Source organism: Heptranchias perlo, chromosome 18 (assembly GCF_035084215.1).
Source record: "Heptranchias perlo isolate sHepPer1 chromosome 18, sHepPer1.hap1, whole genome shotgun sequence".
Lineage (NCBI taxonomy): Eukaryota > Metazoa > Chordata > Chondrichthyes > Hexanchiformes > Hexanchidae > Heptranchias > Heptranchias perlo.
In genome coordinates this window covers 26,705,397-26,723,422 of record NC_090342.1, presented here as the reverse complement: position 1 = coordinate 26,723,422, position 18,026 = coordinate 26,705,397, and the positions used below count along the sequence as shown (strand labels likewise).

The 18,026-nt window shown below is 41.4% G+C and overlaps 1 protein-coding gene across 2 annotated transcripts in view; it reads right to left on the bottom strand.

Annotated features, from left to right (window-relative positions):
* The window catches only part of bmt2 (base methyltransferase of 25S rRNA 2 homolog), a 140,544-nt gene that overhangs the window by 62,627 nt on the left and 59,891 nt on the right, over window positions 1-18,026 (bottom strand). The window lies entirely within an intron of this gene.

Sequence of the window (18,026 nt, the reverse complement as noted above, 5' to 3'; positions counted from 1 at the left end):
GCAGTCTGTAAACACCATGTATTATTGTTCAATATGTATAAATGCGTAGGCTTCAAGGAGATCTTGAAACATTTGCCTGAGGAAGGAGAAAATCTCCGAAAGCTTGTGAATTTAAAATAAAATTGCTGGACTATAACTTGGTGTTGTAAAATTGTTTACAATTGTCAACCCCAGTCCATCACCGGCATCTCCACATCATCACTGAGTAGTGACTGCTCTCTGTCAGTTACAAATATTGGAAAGGATAAGAATCCCTATGTTTAAAAACAAGGAAACACAGATTCCGAGTAACTGGCTAAATCAGATGTCAGCACATAAGGAAAGGGTTAGGAAGAATGACACTGGGATAATTCCCCAAATCCCTTAATATTTGAAAGGGGAATCTCACCAGTGGTTTGCACATTGCCAAGGGGAAATTAGAACTCGGGAGGAATTAGCAAATTGGTTAATAAGGGAAAAGTAAATAAATATTTGAAGCCGAGAGAGAAGGGCAGCAGGATTTGTTTTGGATTGCAATAGCTAGCACAGACATAATGGACAAATGGCCTTTATCTGTACTGCAAGCTTCTACGGTTCCATGATTCTATCCCCGACAAGGGACTGGCAACTGAAATGTTTTGTCTGTGGTGTATGCAATTTCACAATCTTCATTTGCCCACACTGCAATACAACTCATCAGAAACAATCTTTTCCAAGGGGAGGAGCTAATTATAACCAGGGAAACTATCTTCGGAAAAGAGCAGTTGCTACCTTGAGGAGTTTCCTCGGGACAGGGGACAAGTGCAAAACAGCCACCAGATAGCCATATGACAACAGAATTTATTTGCCACCTGCAGGGAGGAGAAAGAGGAATCCATATCTGACTATTTATATTAGCTTGAGCAAAGAGGTTGGAAAGACAGAGATTGAACCTCTAACAGAGTGAATTGCTATTAGAGTGAGGACGTTCAACTGGGAATTTGGTAAGCGTGGGAATTAGGTGCTAAGTGATTTAAACCAAAGCACTACAGACTAAGACTGAGGAAGCATAAAGGGAGCCATGCGAGGAATCAAAACAAGGCAAGGAGGAAAGCTGAGGGTTAGTCAGTAAGTATCTAGTTCATTGGTTAGTATTTTTTAAGTGGTTGGTTAGTGTTTTTAGTGGTTAGTGTTTTAGTGTCAGATAAACATCAAAGTGCCTTAAAGATAAAAAAAATGTTTAAATAACTGTTTGCTAACATGGCAGGACAGCTGGGGCCCATTGCATGCACATCACATGTCACGTGGGAACTCCAGAACACTTTGAGTGTTTTGGAGAACCACATGTGCAGGAAGCGCCGTTAACTGCTTGAACATGAGCTCAGAGTTTTGGAGCTTGAGGGGCGGCTGGCATCACTACAGTGCATACGGGAAGCTGAGAGTTTCGTGGATAGCACGTTTCAGGAGGTGGTCACTCCTCAGCTACAGAGAGTTCAAGCAGAGAGGGAGTGGGTGACCACCAGACAGACTAGAAGGGACAGGAAGGCAGTGCAGGAATCCCCTGGGAGTGCAGCACTCACAAACCCATATTCAGCGTTGACACCTCGGGGGACTGCAGTTAGGAGCAAATCCACAGCACCGTGGGAGACTTGACTGCACATGGGGGCAAAAGAAATGCAGTAGTTATAAGGGGTTCAATAGTCAGGAGGATAGACAAGTGTTTCTGCAACTGCCGATGTGAGTCCCGCATGGAGTGTTGCCTCCCTGGTGCCACGGTAAAGGACATCACTGAGAGGGTGCAGGAAATTTTGAGGAGGGGGGGCGGGGAGAAGGGGAGCAGCCAGTCTTGGTCCATTTGGGAACCAATGACATAGGAAGGAAAAGGGTCGAGCTCCTGCAGTCAAGTTTCAGGAGCTAGGGAGGAAGTTAAAAAGCAGGACCTCAAAGATAGTAATTTCTAGATTACACCCAGTGCCACGCACTACTGCGTATAGGAATAGTAGGATAAGACATGTTAACGCATGACTGGAGCTTTGGTGCGGGAGGGAGGGCTTTAGATTTCTGGGGCATTGGGACCAATTGCGGGGCAGGAGGGATCTGTTCAAGATGGACAGATTGCACTTCAACAAAGCTGGGACCAATGTCCTTGGGAGGAGGTTAACTAGTGCTGTGGAGGAGGGTTTAAACTAATTTGGCAGGGGATAAGCACCAGGACGAAACATTAGAGAGGAGAAACAAAGTGCACAGAGGACTAGAGTAAAGAATAGTTCAGAAATAAGAGGGATCAGACAGGGGGCAAATGCGAGACAGTCTATGAGATTGGAGTGCATGTGCATAAACGCACGTAGTGTGGTAAATAAGGTTGGTGAGCTGCAGGCTCAAGTCGCCACATGGGACTATGATATAGTGGAAATAACAGAGACCTGGCTCAAAGAAGGGGAGCATTGGGTACTTAATAATCCTGGCTACAAGGTATTCAGGAAAGATAGGGAAGGAAAGAAAGCCGGGGGGGGAAATGGCAATATTGATCAAAGAAACTATTATAGCATTGGAAAGGGATGATGTAGTTGAGGGGTCAAAAACAGAATCTATTTGGTTAGAATTAAGGAACAGAGGAGCTATTACACTACTGGGTGTGTACTATGGCCACCAAATAGTGGGAAGGAGATAGAGGAGAACATTGGCAGGTTTGCAGAAAGATGCAAGAACTATAGAGCAGTGATAATGGGGGACTTCAATTATCCCAATAAAAACTGGGACAGAAACAGTGTAAAGAGCAGAGGGGGAGGAATTCCTGAAATGTGATAGAGAACTTTCTGCAACAATGTGTTTCCATCCCAACCAGGAAGGAAACAGTGCTGGATCTAGTTCTGGAGAATGAAATGGGGCAGGTGGAGCATGTTTCAGTGGGGGAGCATTTGGGGGACAGTGATCATAATATCATTAGGTTTAGAATAGTTATTGAAAAGGATAAGGAACAATCAAATGTAAAAATGCTTAACTGGAGGAGGGCTAATTTCAGTGAGTTAAAAAGGGATCTTGCCCAGGTGGATTGCAATCAAAAATTGGCAGGCAAAACAGTAACTGAACAATGGGAGGCCTTCAAGGAGGAGTTGGTTCGGGTACAGAGTAGACACATCCCTACGAGGGGGAAAGGAAGGACATCCAAAGCTAGAGCTCCTGGATGACTAAGATATTTTAACGAAACAGAAAAAGGAGGCTTATGACAAATGTAAGGTTCATAACATAGTAGAGAACCAGGCTGAATACAGAAAGTACAGAGGAGATCTAAAAAAGGGACTAAGAGGGGAAAGAGAGAGTATGAGAATTGATTAGTGGCTAACATAAAAGGGAACCCAAAATATGTTTTATAAACATATAAATAGGAAAATGGTAGTCAGAGGAAGCGTGGTACCGATTAGGAACAAAAAAAATGGAAATCTTCTTGTGGAGGCAGAGGGAATGGCTGAGGCACTAAATGAATACTTCACATTCTCTTCACTAGAGAAGAGGATGCTGCCATTGTAGTAGTAAAGGAGGAGGAAGTAGCGATGTTGGATAGGATAAAAATAGATAAAGAGGTACTTAAAAGATTGGCAGTACACAAAATGGAAAAGTCACCTGGTCCAGATGGAATGCATCCTAGGATACTGAGGTAAATAAGGGTGGAAATTGCGGAGGCTCTGGCCACAATCTTCCAATCCTAAGATATGGGGATGGTGCCGGAGGACTGCAAATGTTACATCCCTGTTCAAAAAAAGGGAGAGGGATAAACCCAGCAATTACAGGCCAGTCAGCTCAACATTAGTGATGGGGAAACTTTTAGAGATAATAATCCAGGACAAAATAAATTGGCACTTGGAAAAGCATGGACTAATAAATGAAAGTCAGCACGGATTTGTTAAAGGAAAATCATGTTTGACTAACTTGACAGTTCTTTGTTGAAGTAACGGAGAAGGTTGATGAGGGTAATGCGGTTGATGTGTGTACGGACTTTCAAAAGGCATTTGAGAAATACCACATAATAGGCTTGTTAGCAAAATTAAAGTCCACAGGATTAAAGGGACAATGACAGCGTGGATACAAAATTGGCTAAGGAACAGAAAGCAGAAAGTAAGGGTGAACGGTTGTTTTGCAGGCTGGAGGAAGTTTACAGTGTTCCCCAGGGGTCAGTATTAGGATCTCTGCTCTTTTTGATATATATTAATGACCTGGACTTGGGTACAGAGGGTATAATTTCAAAGTTTGCAGATGATATGAAACTCGGAAATGTAGTAAACAATGTGGAGGATAATAACAGACTTCAGGAGGACATAGACAGACTGGTGAAATGGGCAGACACGTGGCAGATGAAATTTAACGCAGAGAAGTGTGACGTGATGCATTTTGGTAGGAAGAATGAGGAGAGCCAAATAAACTAAATGGTACAATTTTACAGGGGGTGCAGGAACAGAGAGACCTGGGGGTGCACATACACAAATCTTTGAAGGTGGCAGGACAAGTTGAGAAGGCTGTTACAAAAGCATTTGGGATTAATAATCCTTATTAATAAAGGCACAGAGTACAAAAGCAAGGCAGTTACGCTAAACCTTTATAAAACACTGGTTAGGCCTCAGCTGGAGTAATGTGTTCAATTCTGGGCACCACACTTTAGGAAGGATGTCAAGGCCTTAGAGAGGATGCAGGAGAGATTTAATAAAATGGTGCCAGGGATGAGGGACTTCAGTTATGTGGAGAGACTGGAGAAGCTGTGGTGGTGCTCCTAAGGGGAGATTTGATAGGTGTTCAAAATCATGAATGGTTTTGACAGAGTAAACAAGGAGAAACTGTTTCCAGTGGCAGAAGGGTCAGTAATCAGAGGACACAGATTTAAGGTGATCAGCAAAAGAGCCAGAGGGGACATGAGGAATCATATTTTATGCAGCAAGTTGTAATGATCTGGAATGCATTGCCTGAAAGGGTGGTAGAAGCAGATTCAATAGTAACTTTCATAAGGGAATTGGATAAATACTTGAAAAGAAAAAAATTACAAGGCTGTGGGGAAAAAGCAGGGGAATGGGACTAATTGGATAGCTCTTTCAAAGAACCAGCACATGCACAATGGGCTGAATAGCCTTCTCTTGTGCTGTACCAACTATGATATTATGATTAATAACAGGCAATGTACAGCCATATTGGACACATGTGCCATATTCTCTTTGATGTGGGCAGACTTCATTAATGATAATGCCAGGGTTGATCATCATATCTTATGCAGGTCCAGCCCTTGTAATGGCAAATTCTACCATCACCGGATCCACTAGGGTAGTTAACATGAAATATGAATGCTGGTGAGAAAAATGCAATCAGGATTGTCTATTAATGGAGAATGTCAGTCACTTTCCACTAGGTCAAAATTTTATTCATCAGTATGGGGTTACAATTGGACCCACACTGACAAAATAACTGACTGCAATTCAGTAACAAATCATGGGTGCTCACAGTGAAAAGAATGCTCATCAGAGAGAGTTTTCAGTTGGACAAAAATTTGTAGGTAGATTCACCCTACTACAGGTTATATTTGCTACACAATAGACAGAGGATGTACAATATAAGGTAGCTGGGCAATTACCTGATATTACCCAGGGATGTTGAAGAACAGTTTGAATTAACTGTCGAATAGGCCTCTGGCAATGTGTCAGAGAAAAATTATTTGTTGAAACTCCCAAGTGAATTTCCTTTCTGTTTTCTGACAAACCGGGATGGACTGATACAATTATATGTAATGTATTATATTGTATTGATGCAGGGGTGGTTGCTCCCATTTCCTTAATCTTTTATTGCCGGTCACCAGCGAGAAGAGGACTTGCAGACCAAAATACTGAGAAGACACTAGCAGGTGATATTATTGAGTCAGATTCAGGCCCATGGGCCTATCCTGTGGTCACAGTCCCAAAATCAGTTGGCAAGGCAAGAATCTGGATCAACTCAGTTGACCTTCAAAGGCAAATATTGATGCTTTGAGTGAATGACTCTTCAGGCTTTCTGTCAAAAGCCCAGTATATTAGCATACTGGACTGAGCTTCTGAATATTGTCACATGGCTGTACATCCACAAAGCAGATCTAAGATGGCATTTCACTCCAGCCGAAGGTTGTTCAAATTCAAGATATTAACATTTGGACGTTGCAATGTTACCAGTATGTTCCAATACCTTTTGAATAATTTGCTGGCTGGTTGGGTTTAAAACAATTGCGTGGAGTACATGACGACATTGTTGTGGTGTCACTGGACCACCTGAAAAGTCTACAAGCGTTCTCCCAGCTTCAGAAAGGAGGATTGACCAAAATTATTAATGTTTTTTTAAAAAGTACATTTTTGAAAAGTAAATAGTATTCTTTGGACATATTGGGGGAAATTTTAACCCCTCCACAACGGGCAGGACAGTGGCGGGGGGTTAGGTTAAAATTTCAAAAATCTGAAACGCGACCCCAACCTGCCTCAAACGGGTTACGTGCTAAGTTGCATATATAAGTTTTATTTAACTAATGATTTATTTTCTCATAACCAGCCAATAAGCTTGTTGGCAGAGTCATGGCAACATTTTTGTAATACTCAAGTCCACACATAGGATAATGATTGAAATCTCTCAGGTAAGTGATTCATAACTTTTCCAGCATAAACAGCTTCATGGCTGCTTTGGATTCATGCCTGGCATATTCTGCTTAGCATGGTAGTGCACAATAGTGTCAAGCACTAGAACTGAAGACAGGCAAAATGACCCCTTGTTAAATTATCAATTTGCCAGGATTGATAGGCATAGAAAATTAACACCTTCCCTGCATACCTGGAAAGGATTCAAGAAATAGCTTGCTATCCCATAGGCAAGCTCTCACCGTTAGTCTCAAACAATTCTCTCCGTTGCAAACTTTCTTGTCTTTCTCGATTTTAAATCAGTATTCATACGGTCAACACTACTCTAGAACTTGTCGTTATCATCCTCTGCTGCAAATATGGCATTGTATAGCCGCTTCCTCCTCTCTGCACCTTCAAAACTGTGGAACTACTCATTTCCCTCATTCTGATGTTAAATCTGGTCTTTAATTCACTTCCAAAGCCACTCTGCAATACTGTCGATTGCCATACAAGTTAACTTACCAACAAAACTAAAATGTCTCTCCCATGCCAAGCTACTATATGGACACTTCAACAGTGTACCATTCTTTATTCTGTGGACTAACAAACCAAACTAAACTAATTTTCCAGCTGTCTCAACTGCAGTACTATTAATTACAATTTATATTTTTTCTCAATTCCACTCCAATTAGTGCACTACACAAAAATGCAAACATCCTTGCCTTTGCTGTTCTTCAGATCAGACTATAATAATAATGCAAGCACAAAAGACAACATGCACATTGATAGCAGAGCAGTGTTTTCTTGGCATCAAAATGCCAGTCAGTCATGCAGCTGCTGTAAGCCAGAAGCCGTATACAAATACATTTTTGGATTGCTATGCCATCCAAAATGTCAGCTGGCTGGACAATAGGATGATTCTCCAATTAAAACTATAAGGAGTCACACTCTTTTTGGTAACTCTTTCAGGCTTCAATTATATTATGAAAAGATATGTTTAAAAAAAAACAACTAATGTTGGAAGTAATAAAATGTTGTCAGACACCAAAGCTAATGTTATTTCCCCCAACCCCACCAGAAAAGCACAAAAAGACATGACCTCTCTGCCATGTGGTTCTTTCAATCAAAGGGGATATAGCATGGTGGGGATGTTCAGACAGCCAATGCCAGTGCACAATCAACAACTGACAGGAAGTGCACTTGTAGGAGTGATACAGCTAATGTGTAGGATATACACACACATACATATACATATATATTCTTTACTCAAAGATGCACTGGAAAAACATCTAGAAACTGAAAATATAATGAATAGTCAGCATGGATTTCAAAAGGAAAGGTCATGCTTGACAAACCTTATTGAATTCTTTGAAGAAGTAACAAAGAGTAGACAAGGGTAATGCAGTGGATGTGATATACTTGGATTTTCAAAAGGCCTTCAATATGGCACTGCATAGTAGACTTATGACTACGGTGAGAGCATGTGGAGTCAGGGGACAAGTAGCAGAATGGCTACAAAACAGAAAACAGGGAGTAGGGTCAGTGTAGTCAGACTGGCAGAAAGTGGGAAGTGGTGTTCCACAGGGATTGGTGCTGGGACCACTGTTCATCATTTATATAAATGACTTGGACTCAGGAATCAGAGGTACAATATCAAAATTTATGGACGGCATCAAATTGGGGGGTATAGTTAATACGGAGAAAGACTGCGACAAAGTACAAGACGACAAAAACAAAATTGCAAATAAATTTCAATATAGATGTGTGAGGTGATGTATTTTGGTAGGAGGAATAAGGAGGCCACCTGCTCCTTGGAAAATAAGAGTCTAAATGGGGTATAGGAGCAAAAGGGATCTAGGGGTACAGATTCACAAATCATTAAAAGTAGCAACACAGGCTAACCAAGCCATAAAAAATGCAAACAAAGCACTGAGGTTCATTTCTAGAGGAATAGAATTCAAAAGCAGAGAAGTTATGTTAAACTTATATAGAATCTTGGTTCGATCACACTCAGAGTACTGTGCTCAGTTCAGGTCTCCATATTACAAAAAGGATATCGCGGCACTGGAGATGGTGCAAAAAAGATTTACAAGGATGATACCAGAACAGAGAGGTGATAACTATCAGGAACGTCTGAACAGGCTGGGGCTCTTTTCTCTAGAAAAGAGAAGGCTGAGTGGTGACCTGATCGAGGTCTATAAAATTAAAAGGAGTTTGATAGGGTAGATGTAGAGAAGATGTTTCCACTTGTGGGGGAGTCCAAAATTAGGGGCCATAAAGATAGTCACTAATAAATCCAATAAGGAATTCAAGAGAAACTTCTTGAGTAAAGAGTGATTAGAATGTGTTACTTGCTACCACATGGAGTAGTTGAGGCGAATAGCATACTTGCATTTCAGGGGAAGCTAGATAAGTACATGAGGGAGAAAGGAATAGAAAGATATGTTGATTAGGTGAGATGAAGTAAGGTGGAGGGAGGCTCATATGGGGCATAAACACCATAGACCTGTTGGGCCAAATGGGCCGTTTCTTTGCTGTAGATACCATGTAACCACTCTATGTTCTTTCTGTTTCTCTCTTTCCCTAAAACGGAATATTCCAGCTCCAAAAGACATTTCAGCCAGCACTGTAGCAGAGAACTGCCAACACTCATTACAATCCCTGACAGCCATAGGACTCCAAATCATGACAATCTGTTCATGAAGCTAACCCTCTTTAAGGCAAGGCTACCAGACAAGTACTGTATCAATATTGTCACAATTTTGTATGGCAGCAACTAAGAGAAGAATGCTTTTCAAGTGTCTAACCAAGGACATAGGGAAACCAAATGACTCAAAGTAAAAATATTCACTTAATTAATCTACTTGAAACCTGCCCATCAAAAACCATGTGTGTCTGTATATTCCCCATATAAGTCAATTGAATTGACTGCTCAGAAAGTTTAGAATCAATGTGATTGTTAGTTCAGTATGTCTATTAATATGGTTATCTGCAGTCCAGTTATTTTAGCTTTAAGCCAATTTACTTTCTGCCTTCAAGACAGTATCTGATCAGATATATATTTTTTGTAATTAAATGTACATTGAATGTGCTGAGTTTAGCCTTTTCAATATATCAGCCCAAAGTCATTATTTACCAACAACTACAACTTGCATTTCTATAGCTCACCTCACATGCAGGAAGACACAAGTCCTTTACAATATAGAGGAGGATCAGTGGATGTTGAGCAGGAAGGAAAATGGAGAGCGTCAGTGTAGTAGGACAAATGCAAAGCCCAAGAGAAGGATTTTGAGGAGGATTTTAGAAGGAGGGAGTGAGGTGGCAATTTGGAGGAAACTAGGCAAAGAGCTCCATAGGACAGGAAGCTACTGGCTGAATGAAGCCACCAATGGTAGAACAGAAGGTGTATGAAAGATGCAAAGCAGGAGGAGATCACTAAGAGAGCATGTGTGAGGCCAAGATGGGACTTAAAAGCAAGAATGATTGAAGTTACCTCACTGGGGCAACAAGAAGCCAATGGAGCTTGGAGAGGATAGGGTTGACATGAGTGTAGGAATTTGTATGCAAGCTGCAGCACTTTGAATGAGTTACAATTTGAGGAAGATTGAGGCAGGGAGGCCAGCTTTGAGGACATTCGAGAAGTTGAGCCTTAAAGTGAGTAAGACATGGACCAGGGTTTCAATGGTGGGGGGGAGGTAGTGGCACAAAGGCAGGTAACATTGTGCAGGTGAAAGAAAGTGCTCTTGGTAAAAGAGTGGATGTGAGGAGGAAGTTGAGCTCTGGGCCAAACAGTACTCCAAGGTTCTGCACCTTTTGACTCAGACTGAGGTGGCAGCTGGGGAGGTTATTGGAATCAACCAGTACGTAGGTGCTGGCAGAAGTCAAAGAAAATGGCTTTCATTTTGTTGGATTACACTGGAAGAAATTATGCCTCATGTAGGTCTTGATGTTGGATATGGAGCTGGAGAGTATAGCAACAGATTTTGGATTGAATCAGGAGACAGAAAGCTACAGCTGTGCCTCTTCAATATATCTATAGAACCAAATACTAGTAGGTGAGGCTGAGGAGCAAAGTAGTCGTGAAACAGTTAGCTGGAGCGAGTAAGAGAGTAAGGAAAAAGAGCAAGGGGGCAAGAGCAGGAGAGGGAGAAAAGGACGAGGTCAGGAGGAGGCGAGTAAGGAGACAGATGTGTTCGGTTTTGGAGTGGCAAACATCATGCACACAGGTTGGAGTAGGGGCAACAAGACTACAACATTAGCAACAGTAAGAGTTCAGGTGCAAAAAGAATGAGGACATCTGTTTGGTGCAGGTTTGGGAATTAAAAGCAGAGTCTGTGGTAGCTTAGCGATTGGGGATCAGGGAACCTCTGATCACCAACTGGTCCATGTTCAGTCAGAGTTTGGAGTGTTAGCTCAAGGGCGCAGACCCGGATGCAGGCTGGAGGTTAGATGGCCTAGGTTTGGTCTGGAGCTCAGAAAATGGGGGAGTGGGACTAGCTGGATTGCTCTTGCATAGAGCCGGCGTGGACTCAATGGGCTGAATGGCATCCTTCTGTGCTGTAACCTTTTTATGATTCTATGAACAGCGGGTACAACAAGGAGGAGGAACTCAGGAACAGTGGGAAGGTCAGAGGTGTTTTATATCTGCATGGAAGTCTGAGAAAGCCAGTTAGCGAGAAGGTAGGAGAGGCTGCAGTCGGTCTGGATAGCCAGGCACAGAGAGAATCCCAGGCAGCAGGAGCAGAGACTCCCAGGTAGCAATGGTCAGAGTAGCAGTGGGTCAGTAACACGCATTGGAGAGCTATACTGTGATATCCTGGAGAGTGGTAATATGCTGTAACAAGGGGCACAGGGGAAATAAAGGGAGTAAAAAATTTCTGGTATACTGCCATGTAGCCGTGATGGCAATGGGTCGCTTTACTAGTGGCAGGGGCAGGGGGGCCGTGGTGACCATTCCAGGGCAGGTTGCAAGGTTGGATTTATGCTTCAGAAGAATAGGAATTTTAAATAGAAATCCAGTCAAGCTGTCAGCAGAAAGTTGCCAAGTCTGATTGGCAGCACAGCTGGTGGAGAAAGGAGCAATAGCTCCATGGCTGGACGCATCAATAAAATATCTCTGGATGCTGTAAGCATATAGAATCATAGAAAGGTTTCAGCACAGAAGGCAGCCATTCAGCCCATCAAGTCTGTGCTGGCTCTATGCAAGAGCAATCCAGCTAGTCCCACTCCCCCGCCCTATCCCTGTAGCCCTGCCAGTTTTTTTCCTTTCAAGTACTTATCCAGTTACCTTTTGAAAGCCACAATTGAATCTGCCTCCACCACCCACTCTGGCAGTGCATTCCAGATCACTCGCTGCGGAAAAAAGTTTTTCCTCATGTCGCCTTTGGTTCTTTTGCCAATCACCTTAAATCTACGTCCTCTGGTTCTTGACCCTTCCGCCATGGGAACAGTTTCTCTCTATCTACTCTGTCTAGACCCTTCATGATTTTGAATGCCTCTATCAAATCTCCTCGGAACTGTCTGTTCCAAGAAGAACAACCCCAGCTTCTCCAGTCCATCCACGTAACTGAAGTCCCTCATCCCTACAAGCATTCTAGTAAATCTTTTCTGCACCCGCTCGAAGGCCTTCACATCTTTCCTAAAGTGCGGTGCCCAGAATTGGACACAATATTCCAACCGTGGTCGAACCAGTGTTTTATAAAAGTTAATCATGACTTCCTTGCTTTTGTACTGTATGCCTCTATTTGTAAAGCCCAATATCCCATTTGCTTTTTTAAATGCTTTCTCAACCTGCCCTGCCACTTTCAACGATTTGTGCACATATACCCCCATATCTCTCTGTTCCTGTACCCCTTTTAGAATTGTGCCCACTACTACTGCAGTTTATTTTAATGCCATTAAGAATTCTTGTACTTTAATACACAAACGGCTAATGCAAAAGTTAGCACCAAAGAGTTAATTCTCTGATCAGGTGCTCTCAGAGAAGAGTAATGGATGGAAATCAAGGCGTTCAGGCTGCAATTTCTCAATCAGCACTGCCTGCTGGTGATGCTCCTCACCGGGATTGCCTGACTGGGGAATCATCCACTATGCTCTTAAACTAGATATTTCCTGATCTGTGTTTGTATTAAAATGTCCCTGGTTGTCTGTATGCGTCAATTTTGGAATAACCTGGTGAAGCTCCGCTTTCTTCAATAAACACATCTTTCTAATGTGCACAGCACTGCTGGGGCAGTGCATATGTTGAGAAGGTTACGCAAAGACAATGAGTGATGTCATCATATCTGTTTATACAACTGTAATTGGTTAAGAGTAACATTTTGGATGCTTAAAGAGCACTTTCTTTCACCACCACAATGATAAAGAAATCTCTCCTAACCCTTCTCATTCTCTTAGTGATAGAAAGAAATTTAAAACCTTCTTAATAGACTGACTCCCCAACCACAGGAAATAGTCTTTGTGTATTTACCCTTCACAGTTTTCAAAATCTCTATTAAATGTAACCATAGAATTCTATGTTCCAATAGAAATAGTCCCAGTATCACAAGTCTCTCCTTATAACTAGTTAAATGTAAGGAATCTTACAACACCAGGTTATAGTCCAACAGTTTTATTTGAAAATCACAAGCTTTCGGAGCTAACCTCCTTCGTCAGGACTCACTCACCTGACGAAGGAGGTTAGCTCCAAAAGCTTGTGATTTTCAAATAAAACTGTTGGACTATAACCTGGTGTTGTAAGATTCCTTACATTTGTCCATCCCAGTCCATCACCGGCATCTCCACATCATATAACTAGTTAGTCTTCCCTAATATCATTCTAGTGGATCTATGCTGTACGCTCTCTACAGCTTTAATGTATTTTCTATAATGAGGTATCTAAAACTGCACACAGTACACTAACTGTGTGCTAACCATTGCCTTGTACAAAATTACCATTACCTCTACTCTTGTACTCTATACCCCTATTCATAAAACCCAATTGCTATTGTCCTTTTTTATGGATTTATCTGCCTGCATTCATACTTTCAAAGAGCTATGTATTTGAACCCTTAATCTCTTCATTCATCCACACCCTCCAGTGTTTTTCTAATTGAGTATACACTAACATTACTTGTTTTTCTTCCCAAAATGTATCACCTCACATTTCTCTGCATTAAATTGCATCTGGCATTGAGCGTTGTGCTAACCAATGTCCTTCTGAAATCTTTTACAGTGCACCTCAATGTTTGCCAAACCTCCTCTTTTTGTGTTATCAGCAAATTTCAATAGTGTTCCCCATGCCCAAAATCCCTCAGTACTGGAATGCACTGCCTGAAAGGGTGGTGGAGGTGGATTCAATCGTGGGAATTGGATAAGTACGTGAAGGAAAAAAAATTGCAGGGCTACAGGGAAAGGAAAGGGGAGTGGGACTCTGGATTGCTCTTGCAGAGAGCTGGCATGGGCTCGACGGGCCGAATGCCTCCTTCTGTGCTGTAACCATTCTATGATTCTACTGACCTCATGTACACCAATTCCAATCCAATCTGAGCAACACCAATTAATTCTAGCCCTGTTTCCTTAACGCCAATCAACTTTCTATCCACCCTGCTACATGTTCCCTTGTACCATACCTCTTGACTTTTTTGTTACAAGCCTCCTGTGAGATAGCTTGCAGAACATCATCTGAAAATCGATACCCAATACATCATTTCCTTTATTTAGGCAGTCTTTTCTTAAAAAAAAAACTCGATTAAATTTACCAAATACAACTTGCCTTTAACAAATTCATGCTGGTTGTCTTTGGTCATCTAATGCTTTCCAAATGCGCACTAATTTGATCTTGAGTTATGGACTATAAGGGGTGGGTTTTCTTCCCCATCCCACCTGAAACTAGATAGGATAGTGGCAGAAAAGGGGGCAGAATTGAGCAGTAAGGCCTATCACAACCTCACCACATCCTGACCCTGAACAGGCGAGCTCAGGAAATTCCAGCCCTAAGTATTTGCCCACAACAGACATTAGACTAACTGGTCTATAGTTAAAAAGTTTATCCTTCTCTGCTTTTTTTGAACAGAGTTATTACATTAGTTGTCCTCCAGTCCTCAAGCAAAGTTTGTATATCTAAGGAAGACTAAAGAATTATAGTCAGAGCATCTGTTGGCTCTTCTCTGAATTCTTTCAACATCCTAGGGTGCATTTCATCAGGGCCTGGTGACAGATCCAGCTTGTATTCTGCTAATGCTTTCATAACCAATTCCTTTTCTTCATTATCTTTAAGCATTTTTCCATTTCTTCCTGTATTACACACTCACTTCCACCAGCATTTGTAACAGTTGAGACAAAATACTTACTTAACATCTTCACCATACCTTCATCCGCCATAACTAGTTTTCCATCTTTATCTTGGAATGGTCTTCCCTCCAACTATTCATTTAGTTTGAATATATTTATAAAACCCCTTACTACACACCTTTATATTATTTGCTAACCTTTATTCATATTCCCTTTTAGCCCTTCGAAGCTCCCTTTTCACTTCACTTTCTATATCCTTCATGATTGTACAATGTGTTACTGTACATTTAATTTACAAAAGTAACAGTAAAGCATTGTGGCAAACCACTATGTTTGTTCAATTATTAGATGCGCTGACAATTAGTATTCATATTCTAGCATTTCCTTTCGGTGTATAGTATCTGTCTTATTAAAATGTTAGCTCTTTGCCTGTCAGATTGAATCACTACTAAAGATTATACATGGCAATGCTTAAGTGCCAACACAGCAGGCTGCACTGTAGTGAGGCTTGTTTCTGTTAGATCACATTCTGTACCATACTGAAAGATGGCACAGAGTCAAAAGAGCAGTGCTTAGACTGACTATGCTGATTGCTTACAGAAGCTGGCCATTTAGTTAGCTGCATTCTAATTATTACTGTTTTGCTATTTTTAAAAACCTGTGTTGATCATTTATCTTACAAAGGCAAACATATTTTGCTCAGATTGACAGTATTATACTGGTAGTGGTAAGTCTGGAAAAAAAGTTTTGCCCTATTCTTTCATTACTTTTTCTCTCTGCTTCACTTCTCACTCTTCATTCTTTTCTGTTTTTCACTCCCCTTTCATTTCTGTTTACCTCTTCTGCACTTGTGTTTCTCTCCTCCACTTCTGATTCTCCCACTCTTTCCTTCACTTCCGTTTCTTGCTCTCCCCTTCCTTCTCACGTCTCTCCTCCCTTATTTTTCTTCCCTTTTCCCCTATATCTTTCACCTTTTAGTCTCTTCAGCAGTTTTCTTTTCATTCTACTTTGTACAGAACTGAAGCTGCTGCATGGGGAGCAGCATGAAGGAGATGAGGGTGCAGGACTTAAAATAAAACCCACGGGGAGCTGGAAATTAGTTGCAGCTATGGTGAAAGATAATACGACTAAACTCATTTAGGATAAAAGTTTATCATAATGGGATTACAGATGTGATTTTAATGAATGATAAACCATAAGAAATGAAATCCAATTGAGACAATGACTATTAATGTTAAAGATGGTTCCAGTTGGACAAAGTACATATCGATATATTTTATGCGTAGAGTAAATGCACACATGCACATTATACAAGAACTTAAGATAGTAAGTTTTTTGCTTGATATTTCCCCTGAACACACACTGCTTCAAAATCAGTTCTCTGGAAATCTGTAAACATTAAATTTTTAGCCTGTATGTGTACCACTATATAGAGTAGGCTCAGCTGCAAGATGGTCAAAGAAGGCGGTACTATCTCAGCACTCACAGTATAAGCAAATGTTAGAACGTTAGACCAGTTAGAACGATCTGCTGGCCTATGACCCGCCTCCTCTTGGTAACTTGCCATCGTTCATACATCTTCCTGCTCAATGAAACAACTGTTTGGAGCATTTATAATAGTGGCACTCAGCAAAATGTTAATGATAAACAATTTGTATACGGAGATTGAATAAATAAGTAATATTGGTTCAATTCCCTTAGTTATCAAAATAAAAATAGAAAATGCTGGAAATACTCAGCAGGTCAGGCAGCAACTGTGGAGATAATGAAAGGTTATCGACCTGAAATGTTAACTCTGTTGATCTCTCCACAATGGGATCAATTTTAATTTGGAAGTGCGGGTACGTTGGGGGCAGGGGCTACGAAAGTTGGGGAAATGAGGAGCGGGAAACGAACCCGGCTCCAAGAAGCCGACTTCTGCGCGTCACTAAGACGCATCTGGGTGCGTGCGCCGTTCCCGGAAGTCCCGCCGGCAATTAAAGCCAGCGGGATGATATTTAAGGAAGCAAATGGAGGTACTTAAGGCACTTCATTTCTCACATATTAGGTAGTTAAAACGATTTTCAACTTACCTGGGTGGCTTTCCCACAGCTTCCAGTTCACACCTGGTGAAACCAGGCATGAAGGGCTGGATCAGTCAAAAATAAAGTAAATAAAGGAAATAAAATAACATTTCACAATGTAAAAAAATAAATAAACCGACCTTTAAAACAATGTCACCCGCACCCCCCTGCTCCAGTGTCTCTCCGATGTCTCCCCCCGAAGTCTTCTCCGCCCCCCCACCCCCAACTCTCTCTTGCAATGCTGGATGACGCGTCTCTCTCTTTCTCTGTGCACACCCCCCCACCCCCCCAAACCCCCGCTCGGTGTTGCAGCTCCTGTCGGCAGCCAAACTGTCAATCAGGCTGGCTGCTGGGCGCGAAACCCGGAAAAAAGATTAATAAGCATCAATTACCTCGCGATCACGTGGGGAAAGGTAAGGTTTAATTTCTCGGGTTTGCCGCGTGCCCATTGACCACCTCCCACCTCCCACCCCCCACCCGCTGCCATCCCACCACCCTTTTAAAATTGAGCCCAATGTCAGTGTTGAAAATTCCAACTATCCCATGAAATGCACATATATATTTGATACTATGTACAGGTGGTCCGGGAAAAATATATTTAAAATAACTTGACATTATAATTCATAGTTAGAGACTTTTAATAATAGATACAATTATTTGCTATGAATTGGTTTAGCCAAACATGGAGGTTTATAGTGCTCTTAAAGTCCTGAAAGTTGCTTTGAAAACACAAGCACCTGCACTATTTTTATCAAGACCTGCACTATTTCTAAAAGCTGTAATTCAGCATTTATTTATTATTTGGAACCATTCATTTTTGGGATTTTGGTCATTCCTACAGCATTATACATCACGCAAAGGAGTGTATATAGATCCTGCCATCTTCTCATCACTTTTTCTTGTGAAAAAGATACACGTTGCAATCACAAATTTGATTCGTCAACCATAACTTTTAATTTGAAATACATCATTGTGCATTAATATTTCATCTGATTACGTATCATTTCCACTTAAATATTATGGAGTCAAGCTCTCTAACTGTGGGGTCTTATGTCACATAATTTTGCTCAATTTGTTAACTTTAGCAAAAATGTAGATGAGTAAAATAAAGGGAAAATTG